A 20,896-nucleotide genomic window follows, 5' to 3' on the forward strand; every position below is an offset into this window, starting at 1 on the left:
AATGATTTGACCTTTGAAAACTCTACCAAACTCCTCTGCCAATTTTGGGTCTAAACACTTTAAATTTTACATGTAGGTTACTTCGACATGAATGAAACATTTAATTTGATTTGAGCCCAAAACAAATGTTAAGGGGTCAAAATTAAGGTCAAAGGTTAAAAAAATTTGACCTATGCAGTCTCTATCAAATTACTCAGCCAATTTTTGGTCTAACCATTCAGAATTTTACAGAGTGTATTCAGACATAGGGCAAGCTTTTTAGCAGTTTTTGGGCGAAAAGTTAGTTTCCAAGAAGTCAAAATTGAAAGAGTTGACCTTTGCAGACTCTACCAAACTCTTCCGCCAATTTTGTGTCTAAACACTTGAAATTTTAGATGTAGGTTATCTGGACATGAGTCAAACTTTTTAATATATATATATATATACGCACGTAAAGTTATGAACAGTACATAGGGCCCGAGCAAAGCTGGGCTGAACTGCTAATATAAAAATAATTTCATAAAATCAACAGCTGGTTCTTTGATAAGATAGGGGCTCATGAAATGAATGTTTTTCTTTAGAGCACAATTGAACAATGATACTTGATTTTTGCATTTTAAATTTCAAGTCATTATTTACAGATAATTTTATAAAATCAACTGTAGATTCCCTATAGTAATGTACACTACAATGTATTGTAAACTAAGTCACTGCGAGGAACCATATGAAACTTCGTGGTACACTACAGGGGAGGAGTTCATAAGTAGAGCAGGCAATCAATTGATTTGATTTAAAAAAAAATGGGTAATTTCACGGATTTCCATGTCAATAAAAGTATGAGAAGATGGAACATTTGTTGATCCTCATCCAATCCCAGATAACGTCGGATCTTCCTGCTAGTGTATATCTATATACCTATAAAGTTGAGTTTTTTCTTACTCTGGCATTAATATTAAAAGCTTACTTTTTCTATTTAAAAATTATTAAAATGAGCTTATTATACTCAGTTAACCTTCATATTGCTCACATATCCATAACTAATTTGCATATTCCTTTGAGAAACGAGTGTTAATTGATTACTTATTAATTTTTAATGTTTTCTTATTTGATGCTTGGTTTCATTTTACCATGATGTTGAATTCTAATCATGAATAGTTCTACATCTGCAAAATTATGTGGAATTTAAGATTTAAACGTTCTAGCACACGGAAATATATATAGACCTGGATGTATGTGCCAAAAGTCTCTACCAAACTCCTCACTAAATATTTAGTCTACGGAGACTTCCAATTTAGTTTTTAGGAAGCAAAAATTGCTGCGAAGGAGTCAAAATTAAAAAAAAAAAAAACTAAAAAAACAATTGACCATGGCAGGATTAAATCGACTAACTTCTGAGCATCTGTACATATCTATTTTTAGTTTGAACTCAGTTAATTTTTACTTTTTTTTTCATCCATCTGGTGATAGATCAGACGGTAATGATGAACATTGAAGCACTGAATAATAACTAATGCTGGAGCCCTAAATGTTTTGATCTTAATTCCAATTCATGACCCCAAAGTCATTTTTTGGTTTCGGCTTTTGAAATCATTACTCTCTCTCTCTCTCTCTCTATATATATATATATATATATATATATATATATATATATATATTGAGAAAAACAGAAAAACCGAATGAAATTATTAAAATAATCAAGGTTTTGTCCCTATTTCAGAGGACATCTTCAGGATATTGAAGTAAAAATGAAAGAAAAGAAAAAATCATAGACCAGGTGAAAAAGAGAACGGTTTTTGAATGCTACCCATGTCGGGATGGACAAACGTGTGTGCGTATGGGAAGGTTGGGTTGTTCAATGTCTATATATACACTTTTAAAAAAATGCGTTAAATAAATATGTACACTTTTTTTTTCTCTCTAAACTTATTCATTTCGTTGAAATACTTAAGGAAAAACGGTTAACCGGGATCTGTTTTGATATTTTGTTCTTTGATTATTATTTTCCCTATGCCAGGGGCTAAATGGTAGAAGCCCTTTCTTTTCATAATAGTATTAGTGCTGATTCTAGCATAGGCTGGTATTTTTATTCTTTTTATACACATATATATATATATATATATATATATATATATATATATATATATATATATATATATATATGTACATATCTATCTATCTATATATATATATCTATATATATATATATGTAGATATAGATATAAATAGATATAGATAGATATAGATATATAGACATATATAGATATATATATAGATATATACATAGATATATATATATAAAGATATAGATAGATATAGATATATATATAAAAAGATATAGATATATAGATATATATTGATATATAGATATATATTGATATATAGATATATATAGATATATATTGATATACAGATATATATTGATATATAGATATATATATATATATAGAGAGAGAGAGAGAGAGATAGAGATATATATAGATATATATATATATATAGATATATATAGAGATATATATATATATAGATAGATAGATAGATATAGATAGATATATAGATATAGATAGATATATAGATATAGATAGATATATAGATATAGATAGATATATATATAGAGATTATAGATAGATATAGATAGATATATAGATAGATATATAGATATATATAGATATAGATATATAGATAGATATATAGATATATATATAGATATAGATATATAGATAGATATACATAGATATATATAGATAGATATACATATATATAGATAGATATACATATATATAGATAGATATACATATATATATATATATATATATATTCTCGTGCAATAATGAACCAACCCTCTTCCAACTTAGTAGGGTGGCTGTTGATGCAGGACATTTTTACAAAAATGTGTGTAAACATGGCTATGAGTGTTAATTAACAATTGAATAATATTTGCAATAGTCTCCCATGAAATGGAATTCATATTGCAGCTGTTCATAGATGTGTTCAGCTCTGCAGTCTTTTACTTTGGCACATTTGTACAAAGAATGGCTTTGAGATTCACATAGGATTCCTTCTGGATAATGAATTCTTTTTGTATTAACTTATTTTCATGTTTGTATAACTTAGTTGTTTTTTAGGGTTTTTTTTAACTTTACCATTTAGGGGTGGTACCCGAAAACTGCACCTCCTCCGAAAATGTATTTAAAACCAATGCTATACATATTATTTATACTTTTCCTGGGACGGGTATTTTAAAAAACTCTTACATTTATAAATAACTAAAATAATTATATGGTTTAAACAGGAAAAGAAACGAAAGTAAAGACTTTCGGGCAACGCTAGTTAGTTAAAGCTAATGAAGTATATAGAAATGATTACTTGTGGAAAATTTCTTTAGTAGAATTCTGACCTTTTGCAAACTTCAAGATTGGAGTAAAGTATTTGCACTACTGACTCCATAGAATTCGTGTGTATTTATAATAATGATGAATGACTACATAAATACACATGCATACATGCATGCATGCATGCAGCAGCTCTGCTGTTTTAACAGCGTTGATCACCACAGCTCTCCAAATCGTAGGGCCATGATGATCTTGGAAAGACAAGTAAAGACAGTTGCTTTCTGTCTGGATTTGGGGGTGTATCTCCTCTGTGAGTTAAACGATCCCCCAGATATAAACCTGGAAATTCCTATGACTTGGTGCGGTACATACAGCACCTAGCCTTCCCAAATGATCACCCATCTGATACTAGCCAGGCTTATCGTTGCTTAACTTCAGTAATCTGGTGAGAACTGGTGTGTCAACATGATTGTGCCGTATATAACACACTTATAATTACACGTCCAAATAACTATCGACGTATTATTGATCACTATAAATATTGATCAGTAAGAAAAATTGATTCTGTGAGCTACATTAGGATTGAAAGGAAACAGTTTACATGGAATGATTGGACAGTACATTTCCTGTCAATAACTGTCAGAGTCAATAACTTATGGCTGATTAAATCATAATCTAATCTAATTAATGCTTGTACGATATGTTGAGTCTGGTGATATCGTGAGGTATTGCTGGCGGCAGTTATAGATGGATGGCCACATTAAATGCACCTAAGAGAAAATTTCTCTTTAAACAACTACAAGAAACCTTTTTAACTACTGATTGTCATGGCTGATAGCACCCTTCCTGAGAGTCCACTGTTCAAACTCTTCAGCCTGATATTCTAGGGCAACATAAGCTAAAATAAGCATATAGAAGATATTGACATGTCTGCTGGAAAGGTAGGCTCTCTCTATAGAGCTGAAAAACTTACATCTGTCGGTATCCTATATTACTATAAAGCCACCATTCGCCTACACATGAAATATTATTGCTACATCAGGGCTGGTGCACTAAAGTTATTTCAGATTGCGTACAATAAAGAATTTTTTTATCTAGTAGGCCTCGCACTGTCTACTCAGCTGCAGCCCCTGTTTCATCAGTGCAGCTCTGCATCCCTCTGCTTGTTTTACAAGTACTTATTTGGAATGTGCTCAAATGACCTTACTGCACCTGTACCGCTCTCCCTCCAAACATAAATGCTCTTGATTCAATTGACTAGCAATAAAACTCACGCCTTCACTTTAAAGGTTGTTAATGCTGGAAGATTTTCTACACTAATAGCTTCTCTCTTCAAACTGCTTGCCTTTAGAATTCCGCCCTTGTTTCCCTGACCGTACAAAACATGCAGAAATTTAAATGTAATGTGAACCCAACTCCCCACCAAGATTGACAGCACCATCATTATATATATAAATTTTAGTCACGTTCACCTTTAACAAGGCATATCACCACTTGGATGTAAGAGCCTACTATTTGGGACCATGCTTAGAAAAGATTAACACGATTTGGTTTGCGTTACATTTAAACTTCCACATATCGTCACAGCCAGGCAAGTAGGTAGCAGGAAAGGAATTCCAAAGTCTAGCTGTTTGAGGGAAGAAACTGTTAGAGTAGAAAGCTTTCCAGCATTTAGGGACCCCAACAATGAAGCGGTACGATTTTGTTGCTAAACGAGTTTGTCTGGGAAATGTAGGTCGAGGGGGGCAACAAATATTTGCATTTAAGATATCAAATATCTTCTCTACGATGACTATGCTTTATAATAGAAATGCGTTTCTTATTATTTAGTCAATCTCTGAACTCATTTTTTATGTTTGTCGTTTAACTAGTTAACCATAAAGAGTTCTTCTGTATTCATACATTTTATTTAAGGCAAAATGTGTATTTAATAAGTAAGTCCTTAATCTCAGCCATGGATTTTTAACCGTCGGCCCCAAAATCAACAGAAATTAAACCATTTCTGTAATCACCTGGTTCCTGTTCGTTGCAGTTTAATGTTGGTTTTGTGTAGTTCTAGGAGGTCCCCTCTCCCAGGCTTTGCCTTCTCTATATGAAAAGGATTAGTTTATTGCTAATTGTCTGAGATGCCCTACTGATGACTCTGCACAGGCATCTTTTTCAATCCCACTTTCAACTTTGGTGTCACAGTTCTCGCAGTAGGAGATGACTAAATATCAGCTTTTAATTTTGTATAAGGCCACAAGTTTATGAGCATTCGATATCCATTACATTATTTTGTTGTTAAATAATCTTTCAGCTTATCGTAAGACAGAAGTAATATGCTTAGCATAGATTGGCGCAAGACTACAAGTGTCGGGGTATTAAACGCTACAATTATAATTATTAAGATCATTATTATAGTGATTTACTTACATTAATACTGCTAGAAGAGGTATGAGCCCACAAGTTCTCCTCGGCTATGAGTAAAAATAGCAGTTTAAATGAAAAAAAAAAATTTTTTTTCTGAAACTTAAAATGGTGTTTTTTTTTGTTTTCTTTTTTTTGATAATAACAATTTTATAGAACATGGATCATGGATTTGTTTTCTACTACCTCACAGCTCTTGCATCTTCCTATCTTGTTCTTCAATGTTCAATAAGAAATGTTTCTGGCAACAAAAGGGGAAGACTTGCTGCTTTCTGTATCAACTGTTTTGAGTTGGTGATTTGTGTAAATTTTTCAATCCTCTCATAACATTCATTATCATTAAGCTGTCAATCTATCCATATAAAAAACCTTTATCCTCAAGTGTTTTTTAGCCTTTTTACATAGTTTTTTTTTCTGTCAAATAGTATACTATAGATCTGGTGTTTTCACATTAATCAACCTAAAAAGGTTTGCTATGATGTTAAACAAATCAATCAGTTGATTGCTTTTTTTCTAGCAATAATTGTGCAATATTGAGATAGAGTTACTCACTTTGCTTGACAAAGAGTTACAACTTTAAGAGCACTCGGTATTGTTTCAGTTTTCTATAGTCGTATATCAGATTTGATTTCGATATTAATATGCATAGCCATTGCCATCTATTTATTAAAGGGGGTATCCGATCCATCAAAATTGGTGGACAGAAATGTTCCATTTTTCAAGCCAATCAATCAAGCATTGGGGAAAAATAGAAAAAGTAAAATGTTAGTTAATGACACGAACTGAAAACCTGGTTGTGCCAAGTTCGAATCCAGTTTCTTCCACACAAACACTTTTCATCAAACCAACACCTGACCTTGTGTCTAACCTAATCGGGAGGAGATAAATAAATATATTCAAACTATGAACTAGTTACATCACCACTGTCTTCTTGGAGTTGCTTCTTGAAATTTATTTATTTTTTAGTTGTGGTTGAAGATAATCCTTTACCCTGTAAAAGGATTGAATTACCTTAAATTATAAGAATATTGTGTTTAATGCACACTATTATACTCATACCCACTGAGTCAGACATTAGGTTCATGAAAGATTTTTGAATTGGGAGAAAAAGTGAGTTTGCAAAACCAGTTAAACTTTTAAATGTCGAGACAAAATCAGTCTTTTTGTTAGATATCCATTTCTTTCTCCATTTATGGGCTAAATAATAATAATACCTGTGGTGATACTTCCTACTGTTTGTAATAGACTATTCTAATATTCTGTTTTAGTTATTTTTTCTTATTTCTGACTGTTAATAAATACAGACATATATATGAGTGAGTGATAGAAACAGGATAAATTTTTTTACCTGTGAATGTTACTCAAACAGTCAAAATGACAGATGTATGAGTGATAGAAGTTGCATGAAATACCGTTAGTGTGAGAGTAATATAGAGAAACTTAAGTATTTGGTGCAATGTGGCAAAAAGTAATTGGTTAGTTTTAACGCATCCAAAACGAAGCTTTTATCTTTTCACCAATAAACGCTCTGATCCCCACTTCGCCTCAATTGATATAATTGACTCTCATCAAAAAGAGGCTTCCTGTTTTGACAAACTTTTTGGTTTGACTTTCATTTCTGACCTGAAATGGAAGATTTACATCAAATCTGTTGCCAAGGCTGCTGGAAAAAATGGTTGCATGATTTTACCGTTCCAGAAGATATCCCACTCCTGATGCAATCCTCTATCTGTATAAGAGTCAAGTACATCCTAAAATGGAGTACTGTTGCCACATCTGGGCAAGAGCTGTCTGGACTACTCTATCCTGCTATGACAAAGTTGAAAACCGACTTTGAAACCTAGTAGGTAATGCCCAGAAGGGACGTAGCTCTGTCTCTGCTCTATCATGGCAAGTACTCATCTGAACTTCAATCTATTCCCTCCCCTGCCAAACTTTCACAAAAACACTCATCTAGTTATAACCACTATCTCCAATACTAACGATTGCTATGATACTATCCCATTGATTACTGTACACGCAATAACCCTTATCCCCGAGTGGCTTCCGGGCCTTAATAAGTGGTGACCTCCATGTAAAAAAAAAAAAAAAAAAAAAAAAAAACACTATTAATAATTTATTGCCAATCTTTATCTGTGCCTAAATCTAAACACAAATTCCATCAACAAAGCTTCTTTCCTAGAACTGATTTCGATTGACTACAATATGGCCGTCTTCAAGTCCAATGTAAACAAGTTCTTGTTGAGCTGTCCTCCTAAATAATCCATTTCTACCCTATTCCTACCACTAACTATTACTATGCTGTTTTTCCCGGTTATAACAGTATACTCATTAATCTTTATCCGCGAGTGGCCTTCAAACCTTGATAAATCGTGATTCCCTTGTAAAAAATAAATATATAGATAAAAACGTAAAGGATGGGCGACTTTGTGAAAAAATTGAAAATTATGGCCTTTTAGAATGATTAAAATAGAAATCGTTTTTCAATCATATCTTAATCCTCAAAGCAAGGACTTTTTTATCATGTATTTTGTGTGATAAAAATATATATTAAAAAAAAAATTTGGTGAAACAAACGTAATTAATTCAGCCTTGCTATGATAGATATAGATTGGCATTTGTTTCAGTGTTGCGTTTTTTATTAATAAACATAATAATAAAAATATTAAGTATTTAAATAAAATTAATGTTGTATATTGGTTTATATTGGAGGAGATGATATATTAAAACGTGTCATGTGTTATCTAGTGGATGTAAGATATTGTTCTTTTAACAGACAGATAATAAACGTATAAAGCGTATGTATGTTGCTTAGTCAGGAGAACATGATATTGACGTGTAAACTGAATCATGTTGTATCAGACTTATCGCACGGGATAGTTTTACAGTTCATATGTAAGAAGAATAATATGTGCTTCATACCTTTTGTTTTCTTGAAGAGTTCTTCTGTATCTTCCCGCTGCTCCGTGACAAACCATGAAGTGATTAGCACCAACCAATTGACACATCTGTTCTTATTTGTGAAACCATTAAAACAACTCTTTATATTTTTATAATATAAATTTATTACAGTTGTCTCAAATGGTTTTCACAGGATCTGCAGTACGTCTACATTTTCTATTCTTACAGCTCGCTTCTAGCTGTCTGTCCACCCTTGTCTAGACGTCTGTCTGCTCTGGTCGTCAATCCTCAACTCTTTGACTCTCTCGAAAACTAACTACATCACGTGTTCTCCCACGTCACCTAATTACGTCTCAGACCAACCTAATGTTTCCATCTAGTTATTTGTTTATCCAAATCCAAAAGAATGTTTACATCTATTTTCTATTTTCGCATTCCTTTTGCGATTTACACGTCAATCATTTCTTCCTCAATTTAATTGTTTATTCTTCTAATCATAATAACTGATCCAGCGAGCATCCGTCGCTCAAATCAATTAATAAGAATACAATAACAATGTTTTGACCATTGCTCCCGCTTGCCACAGTTAACAGATACTACGCTATGATCACAGCCTAAACGGTCATAAATCACATTAATAAAAAAATATGATAGATTTTATTTTTAAACAACTTATTTTCTTGAATCAACCGTGAAATTTCTCCTGGCCTTGCTATTGAGAATGCATTTCCTATTCTAATAAGTCGGTTACACAAAGTAAAACAGGAAGGGGTTGCATACCTTTATTTTGTGGTTGTAAATGTCTTTGTTCTGTGACTTTCTTAAGCCAGTCGTTCTATTGTGTAGTTTTTGATATTTGTCTATTTGATATCTCACTGTCGTCTCTATAACTGTAATGATGTCAAATTTGATTATCATAAATTTAATTACGTTTTTATGACTGTTTGTGTCTTGGGAGGAACAGATTTGGAATTTCTCTATTTTCTTTGCAACTGATTTATTTTCATTGTTGTATGATAGCTAGTTCTTTCTAACTTGTTGGGCTTCGTTTCTTGTCAAGGTTGACTATAGAAGCAACAGGTTCTTTTATAATAAGTCTCAGCAGAAGTGTCTGAGATGTGTTCAGCAGTTTTTGAAGGAAGTGTAATCTGAATTTTAGAATTAATTCCAGAGTGATTTTTTTCCTCTCTGATGACTTATCTGTTCCTATACCACACTTCATCTTTTCTCTTTGGTTAGCGAAGGAGAGATCCTTTTAAGCTGAGACAATTTAAATTTTTGTCTCAATCTAGAGCGCTTTTAGATTATCAAATGTTCGTTCATATCTTAAAAGTAAATGACTAATTTTAACAAGAAAACAAACCATATCGTTTAGGGCTTCCTAAAGTCTCTAATATTTTAATTTTCTAATATATTAATTTTTAAGATGGAGATTTATAATTTGGGTCATTATTGCTGGAAAAATGGTTGCATTATTCTACTACCCCGGTAGGTATCTCACTGCCGATGCAATTCTTTATCTGTATAAGACCCAAGTACGTCCTATAATCGAGTACTGTTGCCACATCTGGGCAGGAGCTGCTCAGTGCACCAATCACTATCAACAATTTTCCCCACTCTCTATCTATGCCTAAGTCAAAACGCAGATTCCATGAACAAAGTTTCTTTCCTAGAACTACCTGATATGTGGAACACTGTTCCACTGGCTTGCTACCCAACCGATTACAATATGGTCGTCTACAAGTCCAATATAAACAAGTTCTTGTTGTGCCGTCCCCTTAAATAATCCAAATTATACCCAACCTACACTATTAACGATCACTTTGGGTCTTCATAAGTGCTGACTCTCTTGTAAAAAAAAAAAAAAATCTGTATAATTGGTCAACGTTTGCTAATGGTCAGTTCAGGGTTTATTTCTCAGTCGAGTCACACCAAAGACTGAAGAAATCATACTTGATACCTCCTTGCTTTAACACTCAGTATGAGAAGTCAATTTATGAATGAAAAACTATTTTTATAAAATAACTTTTTAGCACATTTTTAGACTTTAGAATTAATTTCTAATGTTAGAGTTCTTGGTATGTCAAAGATTTACTTTTACTCTCATTGTAGCATATTTGAAATTTTTTATTTTGTCTCTATTTGTGATTGAGTTATTTACTTGCCTCTATGATACATGGGTGAAACATGGGATGTGGTCATTTGTGAACATCAAAGGGGTATGTTTGGCCAGTAACAATTACCTACTAAAATAGTCATAATCAAATTACCTTCATCTCGTAAGTATGCTTTTGACGATACAACATAAATCAAACCCTTTCTTTTAAGGAAGGTAATTCCTGGAAAGATGACCTTGAAAAATAACAGATATCACACTTTGATCCTAGCCGGAAGAACCGATAAATATGTAATTTGACTTTTTGTGATTAAAATGTGTATAGTTACAGCAGCCTTTTCATAAATTAAGTTTTTCTTTTGTTCTTTTAATTGTAGATATGCCAAGAATGATGACGTCACAAACGGAATTTGGTTCCAAAATCTAAGAACATGCAAACGTAAGTTTATTTATATTTATGTATATATATTTTTTATTAAAAAAAAGTTGTTTCTCTATTTATAAATTTGCTCGCACTACTTTGTGTGATATGCTGAAAGACATTCTCATTGTTATGGATCGATAAAGAACTTGTAGCAGTTTAGAGGCATTTTTATGTTTAATGCCTATGAAGTTCTGATCAGTCTATATAGTTGCTATATTTGTAATGTGTAATTAATATACAGAAATGTGTATATTGACTCTTTGTATGTACGTATGTATATATATATATATATAATAAATGATTATCATCTGCTAAACGAAATGTGTTCAACAAACTTCCTGTCTTTGTAACGTTGATTAACCAGATAAGGAGTAAAATACAACCACCCTTCTACTGTAGAGAGCCTTTAATGCAGGAAAACATTCTAATCTAATAATTTTTCTCCTCAAACTATTTGGCTTTAGAAATCCCTCTTTTCCCCGACATGCAAAAAGATGGCTCCTTATAAGTATTTGACTTAATGATACATTGTGGTTTCATAGCACCACCAATCACATGAATTGTATCTTACTGCCAAAAGACAGAACGGTTAGGAAAAAAAAAAACCAGTAATTATAACACATGACCGCATGTTAGTTATACGCGCAATTTTCTTTTCATAGTCCTTAATGTTTTTTGTTAATATGATTTACATTTCCTTTATAACATTAGTTCATTAATGGCCAATTATTTTTATTCTACAATTGCATAAATTGGTATTGTTAAAGCTAATAGCATTAGCTATTGCATATTTCCATGCAACTATGACTGTTTTATTCTGTTTTATTGGTACTTTTAAATAGCTTGTGGTGTATCTATCCTCCTAAAGGACATTTTGCCAGTCTTTCTCCTATACTAAAGTGGCTTGAACTAGATTATATGTAGGCTTATTATTTTTATTACATTTATCATCGTATCTAATGTTTGTTTTAAGAAGAAAAACTTATACACACACACACACACACACGTATGTATATATGCAGGGTGGTCCACTTAAAAGTAGCCTAGAAAAATGTAGTAGAGAGAACATTTTTTTATTATTTAAATCACCTGTAGCATTGTTTAAATGACATGTAGCATTGTTTAAATGACATGTAGCATTGTTTAAATGACATGTAGTGTTATAAAATATGCTGGAAGTGCTCACTGTTGACACCATTTTCATCTCTAGGCACGTTTAACAACGTTTAAAGATACTGCCTGTAGATCTTCTCTGGTGATTCTCCTGATATCGTTGGTCATGTTCTCCTTCAATTGGTCTAGATTGTGAGGATTATTTGCATAATTTTTTTGTTTTAAAGTCCCCCAAAGATAAGAATCACATAATGACAAGTCCAGGGAACCTGGTGGCCATAATCCTTTTGTTATTGTTCTCTCTTCCATAAACATGCCATGAATTCGTGTCAGTGATCTGTGAGATGTGTGGTATGTAGCGCCATCTTGTTGGAAAAAGAATTGTTTTTTGTCTTGTGGTGTCAGTTGGTTCTTAAGAAAGATTTGATAGGTTGGGCTACTTTTAAGTGGGCCACCCTATCTATATATATATATATACGCACACACATTTACATGTAAACTGTTTTGCTGTATAACAGCACTTCAGTGGTTAGACAAGCAAGTGTCTCAAGCCCCGATCGAAAATTGATAGTCAGAGCCTTATGGTACCTGCTGAATGTAAGCAAAATTTAAATGTAAACATTGTCACTTGCTGGAGAGCTCTGATTGTTTTTACCCAATGAGCAATGCCTTTAGCTATTGATAATTGGCAATTTCCGTATGAGAACTATACCCAAGAGCAAGGGGAGCATATGTATATCCAAAATGCAATCCTACTTCGATCATTGATCTCAGCCTTAAGCAGATCAAGAATTTCATTTATCTAACTTGCTTACCAATTCTTTCCTATGCAGACAGTGTAACATATTTGAAAACACAAAAATGACATTAGAAATGGATTTTTTTTTTTTTTTACTGACAAATATGTTTGGGGATAAGAATAAATATTTTTGGTAATTTTACTCAATAAACTCTTTCATCTTTGATAACGGCTTTTACGTGAGGTATGAATCGCTTAGGATCAGGTGATCCTTGTTCATATTGGACATTACTCTAGTGAGACTTCAAGAGATCATGTAGTATTATGTGGTCATGTCGTTAACCTTTTTCACAACTACTACACATACATAACAGTGCAAAAGAATTTATATCTGGAGAGTTAGGAGACCAACTATTAGTGATCATGCATTAACCTTTTTCTCAACTCTCCTTTATACATAGCAGTGCGAAGGATTTAGATCTGGAGAGCTCGATGATCATGTGATCAGGAAAAATGATCCTCAATTTAAAAATGAAAATAAAAAATAAATTAAATAAAAATTTAAAAATGTATTACTTATGATTAAGCGGTTTACTTTTACCTTTCCTGGCATAAATAACCTTTACTTTTTTTTTTTTTTTTTTTTACACAGTGATCACCCCTTATCAAGGCCCGGAAGCCACTCAGGGATAAGGGTTATTGCAAGTACATTAAGTTAGTGAGGAGATTTAATGAAGTGTTTACTTAAGGGGGCGGCTCATTAGGAATTTGTTAACATTGGACTTGAAGAAATCCAAGTTGTAGTCCGGAGGGAAGCAGGCAGACGGAACAGAGTTCCACAGGCGTGCAGTTCTAAGAAAGAAGCTTTGTTCATGGAATCCGCGTTTTGATTTAGGCACAGATATAGAGTGGGGGAAATTTTTCACAGTGGATTCAGCTAGACGGGTGTTTTTCATGAAAGATTGGCGAGGGGGGACCAGAGATTGCAGTTCAGATGAGCATCTGCCATGGAAATAACGATAACACAAGGACAGGCTCGCAATGTCTCTTCTGTGGGAGAGAGGTTGCAGGGTAGAGAAAAGGGCATCCCCCACTAAGCCACGAAGTCTATTTTGTACTCTGTCAAGGCAGGATAGGCTGTTTTTAGCAGCTCCTGCCCAGATATGGCAACAGTATTCCATCCTTGGATGTACTTGGCTTTTATATAGATAGAGAATTGCATCAGTAGTGAGATATCTTCTCGAGCGGTAGAAGGATCCCACCATCTTTCCAGCGACCTTGGCAACAGACTTGATGTACGTGTTCCATTTCAGATCAGGAGTAAAGGTCAAACCCAGAAGCTTGTCAAAACACGGAGCCTCACCCAGACGAGAGCCATCCATCACAATTGATGCCAGCTGGGGATCAGAGCGTTGATGATGTAAAGAGTTTGGTTTTAGATGCATTAAAGGTAACCAGCCACATCTTCCCCCACTGAACCACGCGCTCGAGATCAGAGAAGAGAGAATCAGAGAGAACTTTGTCATTTACAGCCTTTGATGTGTTGCCGTAGATGGTTGTGTCATCAGCATAGATGTCAACGAATGATTTAAGTATGTGTTTAGGGAGGTCATTGATGTAGATCAGGAAGAGAGTTGGGCCCAGGATTGACCCCTGGGGGACTCCATCATTTATATTGCTGGCCTCCGATTTTTGTCCATCGACCACTACTCTTATGAGCCTATCAGAGAGAAATGATTTAATGATTGAGAAAACATTTCCCGTTATACCGTAGCTGGAAATCTTGTGAAGTAGACCCTTATGCCATACCTTATCAAAGGCCTTTGATGTGTCAAGAGCAATTGCCCTAGAAAGGAAGCCTTTGTCAAGAGATTCACTTATCCTGTGGGATATAACCGTCAGCACATCTGTGGTAGATCTTGCAGAGCGGAAACCATATTGTGTGTCACTAAGAAGGTTATTCCTGCTGAGGTGGTTGACTATTTCTCTATTTAATATGGATTCCAGCAACTTACTCATAACACACAGGAGACTTATAGGTCTGTATTGAGAGGGAGATGACTTATCACCTGAATTCTTAAATATAGGGCAAACTGAAGAGGTCTTCCAGGGAGTCGGAAAGCACTTCTCCTTAAGGCAGCGCTTAAATAGTTTCGTAAGTATGGGAGCAAGTTCTGGTTGAAGCTTTTTTAACACTATAATTGGGATGCCATCAGGGCCAGTTGCTTTACTGGAATCTAGGTTCTTTATTAGTTTGGCGACCTCCTGCACGGATATTTGTATGTTACCTAGCTTGTTCTGTGTTATAGGAGGAAATATGGGGAGTTGATGGCCTTCGTCGCATAGGGTAGAATTAGCTGCAAAGTTCTTTGCAAATAGTTTGGCCTTGTCTGACGCTGACGAGATGATCTCTGGTCCATTGATAATGGTTGGTATAGAACGCACACTTCTGTTCAGGATTTTATTTGTTATTTGCCAAAACTGGTGGGATCCAAGCCGCTGATCAGCTACCTTGGATTTAACAGACTGGGCATATAGCTCTCTTGCATTTTTGATTACTCTTTTACAGTGGTTGCTGGCAGACCTGAAAGCAGCTTTAGTTTCAGTGCATCTATTACGTTGGTAGCTATGGAAAAAGTGATTTCTGTGCGCGATAGCAGCAGCACATTCTGGGGGGAACCATGGCTGGCTTTTAGGTTTTTGTTGAAATTTTTTAGATGGTATGAATTGGTCTATGCCTACAATTAACCATTCGGTCAGATCTGATACTATAGAGGACACATCCTTTTTAAACATGTAGTGCAGAGGTAAATCAGATATGAATGTACGGAAGCTATCCCAGTCAGCCAAAGAGTATCGGTATACAGTACGGTGGAGGGGTACGTCTGGGGGCTTATTACATTTCGTTTTTATCTTAACTGATACGACGGAGTGGTCGGAGGATCCTAGAGGAGAATGAACAGAACATGAACATAGCTCAAGGGAAGTTGAGAGAAAAAGGTCTAAGAGGCTTGCATATTGACCGGGTGTATCGGGCACACGGGTGGGTTCGCGAACAATCTGAGTAAGGTCATAAGCAATGGCAAAATCATGACAAAACCTTCCCTCGTCATCTGTCTTATTTGAATGGGTCAGCCATTCCACGTTATGGACGTTGAAATCACCACATATGTGGATGTTAGCCGAGGCATGTGAAGACAGTATGTGGTCAATTTTCTCAGATATGCTCTTAAAGATAGTAACTCCGCTGTTGTGGGGCCTATAGAGGGCAAATATAAATGCAGTGGTGTTAGCAAGTGCAACTCTGAAGCACATATAGGGTAAATTAGGATCTTCTCTAGAGATATCCCTGCCACACGGGAAGCCATCCTTAATGTAGGCACATATTCCATGCCCATGGCGATCTTGGGTGTCAGATTTAGCTGTTAAATTTGAGTATCCGTTAATTATGAACTCGTCTAGGGTAGTGGTCGGTCCTATTCCAGTTTCACTTAGAAATAATATGTCCGGTTTTGTCTCCTGTAATTGGGTTTCAACCTCTGGAAGGTTGGAACGTAGACCCCTGATGTTGGAGAAGGAGACCTGGTAGTAGGGGTCTACGTTGAAAGATGGGATTCTAGGTTTAATCGAGTTTTTATTCTGGATATATTTCATGTTGAGGTTTGGGGATTTGTGGAATAGGTCTGCATACTTGGTTAGAGCAGTACAGAGAGGGAAAGTAAGAGAGAAAAAGACAGGAAATTTTTTTTTTTGTAGCACACGAAAAGGTAAAGCCGTAACAATTACCCACTAGTATGGCATCGAGAGGCCCCACCAGAGACTACTGCATGGTCCAGATCCACTCACCAAAATGGCAATACAGCAGTCCCAGTACTTTGCGCCTGCTGATAGGACATATATTAATGGGTGGAAGTGTCGTTATCTATCGAGTTTAAATCATTAGAGTTTCATCTTATAAATTAATTAAAATCCAATAATTAACTATTATTAATTTGTAAAGTCGGCTTAATATTACTTTACATTCGAGTTTAGATAATTATTCAAGGTTTTACTTTAAACTTGTATCTTTTTTTTTCTTTGACAATGTTTTCTAGAAGACATCATGGATCTTCTAAGATTACCACCAATGGTGTGCTGTGCTTAACTAATACATTCAGGCATTATAATACCGTTAGTCCATTTAAATAGGTCTTAACTACGTTTTCAGATAAATTACTAACAAAAAGCAGATGCAATTTTCTTTATCTGACGTTTTGGCTGAGATTCGAGTGTAGTATCTGTTCTGATGCTACACTCAAGTTAATTTGTCCTTAGTCAATGCAGGGGAAACCCAGCTATGCTAAGGCAATTTTTATTTTTGCTTTCTAATAAATGCACCTTTTTTAGGAGCTGTTTTACTCCCCCCCCCCCATTAAAAACGACGTTGTGTCACATATTGTTCTTGTAGAGATACAGCTATAAAGCAGATACCATGACCGCTATGATCAAAACTAAAACCTTACGATCTCCAATCTGATGTTTTACGAGCTGAGCTATTTAGATGTTTTTAAAACATTACTGTGATAAAATAATTATAACTTTGACATGAGGCTATAAATTTATGATTTACGCTATGTTTCAAAACATATCTACACATTCACACATACACACATATATATATATATATATATATATATATATATATATATATATATATATATATAATGAGAGAGAGAATGTGCATCAACGTAGTTTTCAAAAATATAAATTGTATTAATATTATGTAATTCTAAAAATGCCGCTTATACAGAGTGGGGCAGAGCAACTTGCTTATTTTGAAGAAGCAATAAATAGAAATAAGCAAGTTGCTCTGCCCCACACTGTATTATGTGGACCTATCAGCCTAGCTAAAATTTACAATCGGGGCGAAGGATATATATTTGCTAGTATGTATGATAGATAAAGAGCACCAGTTCCAGTTAAAATTACTTTTATGTCTCCTTAATATTAAAATCAAAATATAATACTATAATAACTTGGTTCACCGTTATGCCAACTGAAAACGCCTCAGCATGTTCTTAAAAAATGACGAGTTTTATAAATTTTCAATTATGCTGAAAACAAATGTCGCAGGGAAAATTAGTGCTGACAAAAAGTTTTTGAGATATAAATAACTGTATTTTGTTATGTAATTTTTAGCAGTTTTATTTGACCGCCATCTTTGTTGTTTCAATGAAATGGTATATTGCTGCATTGAGCAGACGATACGTGTAGTTAACTCAACGCAATTCCGAAAGCTGTTCTTAACATGGGGAAGTGAGGGTATTTATTCCGAAAGCCGTTCTTAACATGGGGAGGTTAGGTGGGGGTTGTTTATTCCGAAAGAAATGATCTTGAATAAACGTTTGCATCTCATAGACACATCGCATGCTCACTATCCCATTTCATTAAAACAACAAAGATGGCAGCCAATTCTAATTACTAGAAATTACGATGCATAATATTTATATCTCGAAAACTATTTGTCTGCGCTAATTTTCTCTGCGGTATTCATGTTCAGCATAGTTAAAGCCTTTAAAAGTTGTTGATTTATCGAAAAATGTTGAGGCGTCTTCAGTTTGTATAACGGTGAACTTTGAGTAATAACTTAGTCTAGAATCCTTATCCTAATTTTCATTAAAATCCATTACACGAGTTTGACTCTAGAAAATGTCTAATATTTAAGGCTTATGCTTAAACGATCTCAAGAAATTGAAATTTAGTGAATCTTGCTTGATTGGTGTCCTCAGGACTCTGGATCAAATTTAATGTGATTGACTTTCTAAATGGGAGCTTGTGCCCATATTACGTCCCCTCCACAAAAAGTCTTTAAAATACACACAAAAAAAATGAAATTTGGAGAGTAATGTCTTACATATATTTTAAAAATTTTACAAAACACAGAAGTATCTGAATTTTTATGAAGGATTTCCACCTGTTCTTTGACCTTTTTGTATAAAACTAAATATGTATTGTATTACCCACCTTTATGCCTAGCAACTGTGTTCCGAAATTTTATAATTGATTCTTAAGTTTAGGAGTGAATCCTATACAAATATATAATCATATGCACATACTATAGCTATTTTTATCTATATAAAGTTAAGTGATAGATATCTACTGTCAATGTATTGGTAGCCTTTGTAGTGAAATCTCCGGTTGAGCTGCACACATTGTCATTAATGGAACAATAACTCTTAATATTTCAAAAATAAAAAGTACATTTTAAATAACATATTTCAAAATGTGACACAATTTTCCTTTTCAAACTTATTCAAAATAAGTGGTTCTACTAGCTTTCCTTGCAGATGAAATAAAGCCTCCTTCCAGTTTTATATTCTCTTCTTTTGCCTTTCTATCTTCATCATCCTATGCGCCATTTTGACAAAAATTATCAAATAGGGAAGAAAAAAAGTTACCTACTTTCGTTGACAACTGACATTTATTTCCGACTAAAACTATGGTAAATATAAGAACATTTTCTGCTCTTTAGCCATCTCCTCTCTTTTCAGCCTCTGTGTGTTCCTGCGTTTCTAATAGAAAAAAAAAGAACAGCAAAGTTTTATTACTTTTGTTGCTAGGATCTTCAAGCGCAAACAATTTTATTGCAAGATTTATTCTACTTTAAAATGTTCATTTCACAATTTGTCAGTTTTGTTTAGATTCTCTTTATATATATATATATATATATATATATATATATATATATATATATATATATATATATATAAAGTAGGTTGTAGTTTGCTTGAAGCATTGTTGAAGAAAATTATAAGGTAAAATTAAAAGCCAAGAACAATGCGAGATTTTTTTTTTATATAGAGTAAAATTAAATGCAAACAAAAGAAATAAATATATATAAATATATATAAATAAATATATATAAATAAATATAAATAAATATATATAATGTGTGTGTGTGTGTGTGTGTGTGTGTGTGTGTGTGTCAAGATAAGGCTTTAATAGCTTGTTTTTCTTAGCAAGGCTGTCAAAAAGTTAACATATTTTCATTGCAAGACATTAATACATTGAGAATTGAACTAATATTATCTATTCATATCTTCTATTTTTTCTGTGTCTTCATTATCCCATCCAATATTCAGTGTTCATGTTTTCTATGGAGAAGGAAAATGCACCTTTTCATTCTTTTAACACATGCGTAATGAATCAAGAATCACCAAAGAATAACGGCTACCTTACAGATGAATATATACAGCTTCTGTCAAAAACACACAAAAATTATACGTCGCCAGCCAATGTTAGCAGTAATAAAATAGTATAAAATAACGTCTTGATCAATAAAGTTAATGGAAATAAAAACTGGAAGATTTAAACAGCAAAAGTGAAAGATTTATTTTCAATTTCATTTCAGACGTCAAGATTTATAAATTGCAATTTGCATTCTCCCTTTCCCTAATCACTTGCAATGGTTTCATCTGTATTTTTTATTTATATGACAGAAATGTGATATGTATATGTATTTATGTATATATATATATATATATGGATGATAGTATGTATCTATGTATGTATATACATATGTATCTATGTATATATATACGTATATATATACATATCTACGTATGTATATATACGTCAGGTCATGTCATATGCTACTGGTACGATGTAACCCAGTACTACCTGCCTCATGGTCGGGTCACCGGCGACTAAACTGGTTCCCCCACCAGACTTGTTTGGTAAGGAGGGCGGCTAGTCTCCCTGAAGGATTAAAAGGGCGAATGAACTCTTTTTCTGGGCCAACGGCCAACTAGCACCGTGTATATTTGTGTGTGTGTGTATATGTGTATTGGGGTGGAGAGGGCACCCGTAAGCCGTAGTGAAGGCAACCTTTCTAGGAGAAGCAAATC

The 20,896-nt window shown here is 33.9% G+C and overlaps 1 protein-coding gene across 6 annotated transcripts in view; it reads left to right on the plus strand.

The window, feature by feature from the left end:
* The window catches only part of LOC145283664 (leucine zipper putative tumor suppressor 2 homolog), a 675,696-nt gene that overhangs the window by 283,352 nt on the left and 371,448 nt on the right, over nt 1–20,896 (plus strand). For all 6 annotated transcript variants that reach the window (XM_080132667.1, XM_080132671.1, XM_080132669.1 and 3 more), the window contains exon 2: nt 11,112–11,173. The gene's annotated coding sequence lies outside the window, so the exon portion shown is untranslated. The remainder of the gene's footprint in view (nt 1–11,111; nt 11,174–20,896) is intronic.

Source organism: Euprymna scolopes, chromosome 8 (genome assembly GCF_053919585.1).
Source record: "Euprymna scolopes isolate OS-2025 chromosome 8, ASM5391958v1, whole genome shotgun sequence".
Taxonomy (NCBI): domain Eukaryota; kingdom Metazoa; phylum Mollusca; class Cephalopoda; order Sepiida; family Sepiolidae; genus Euprymna; species Euprymna scolopes.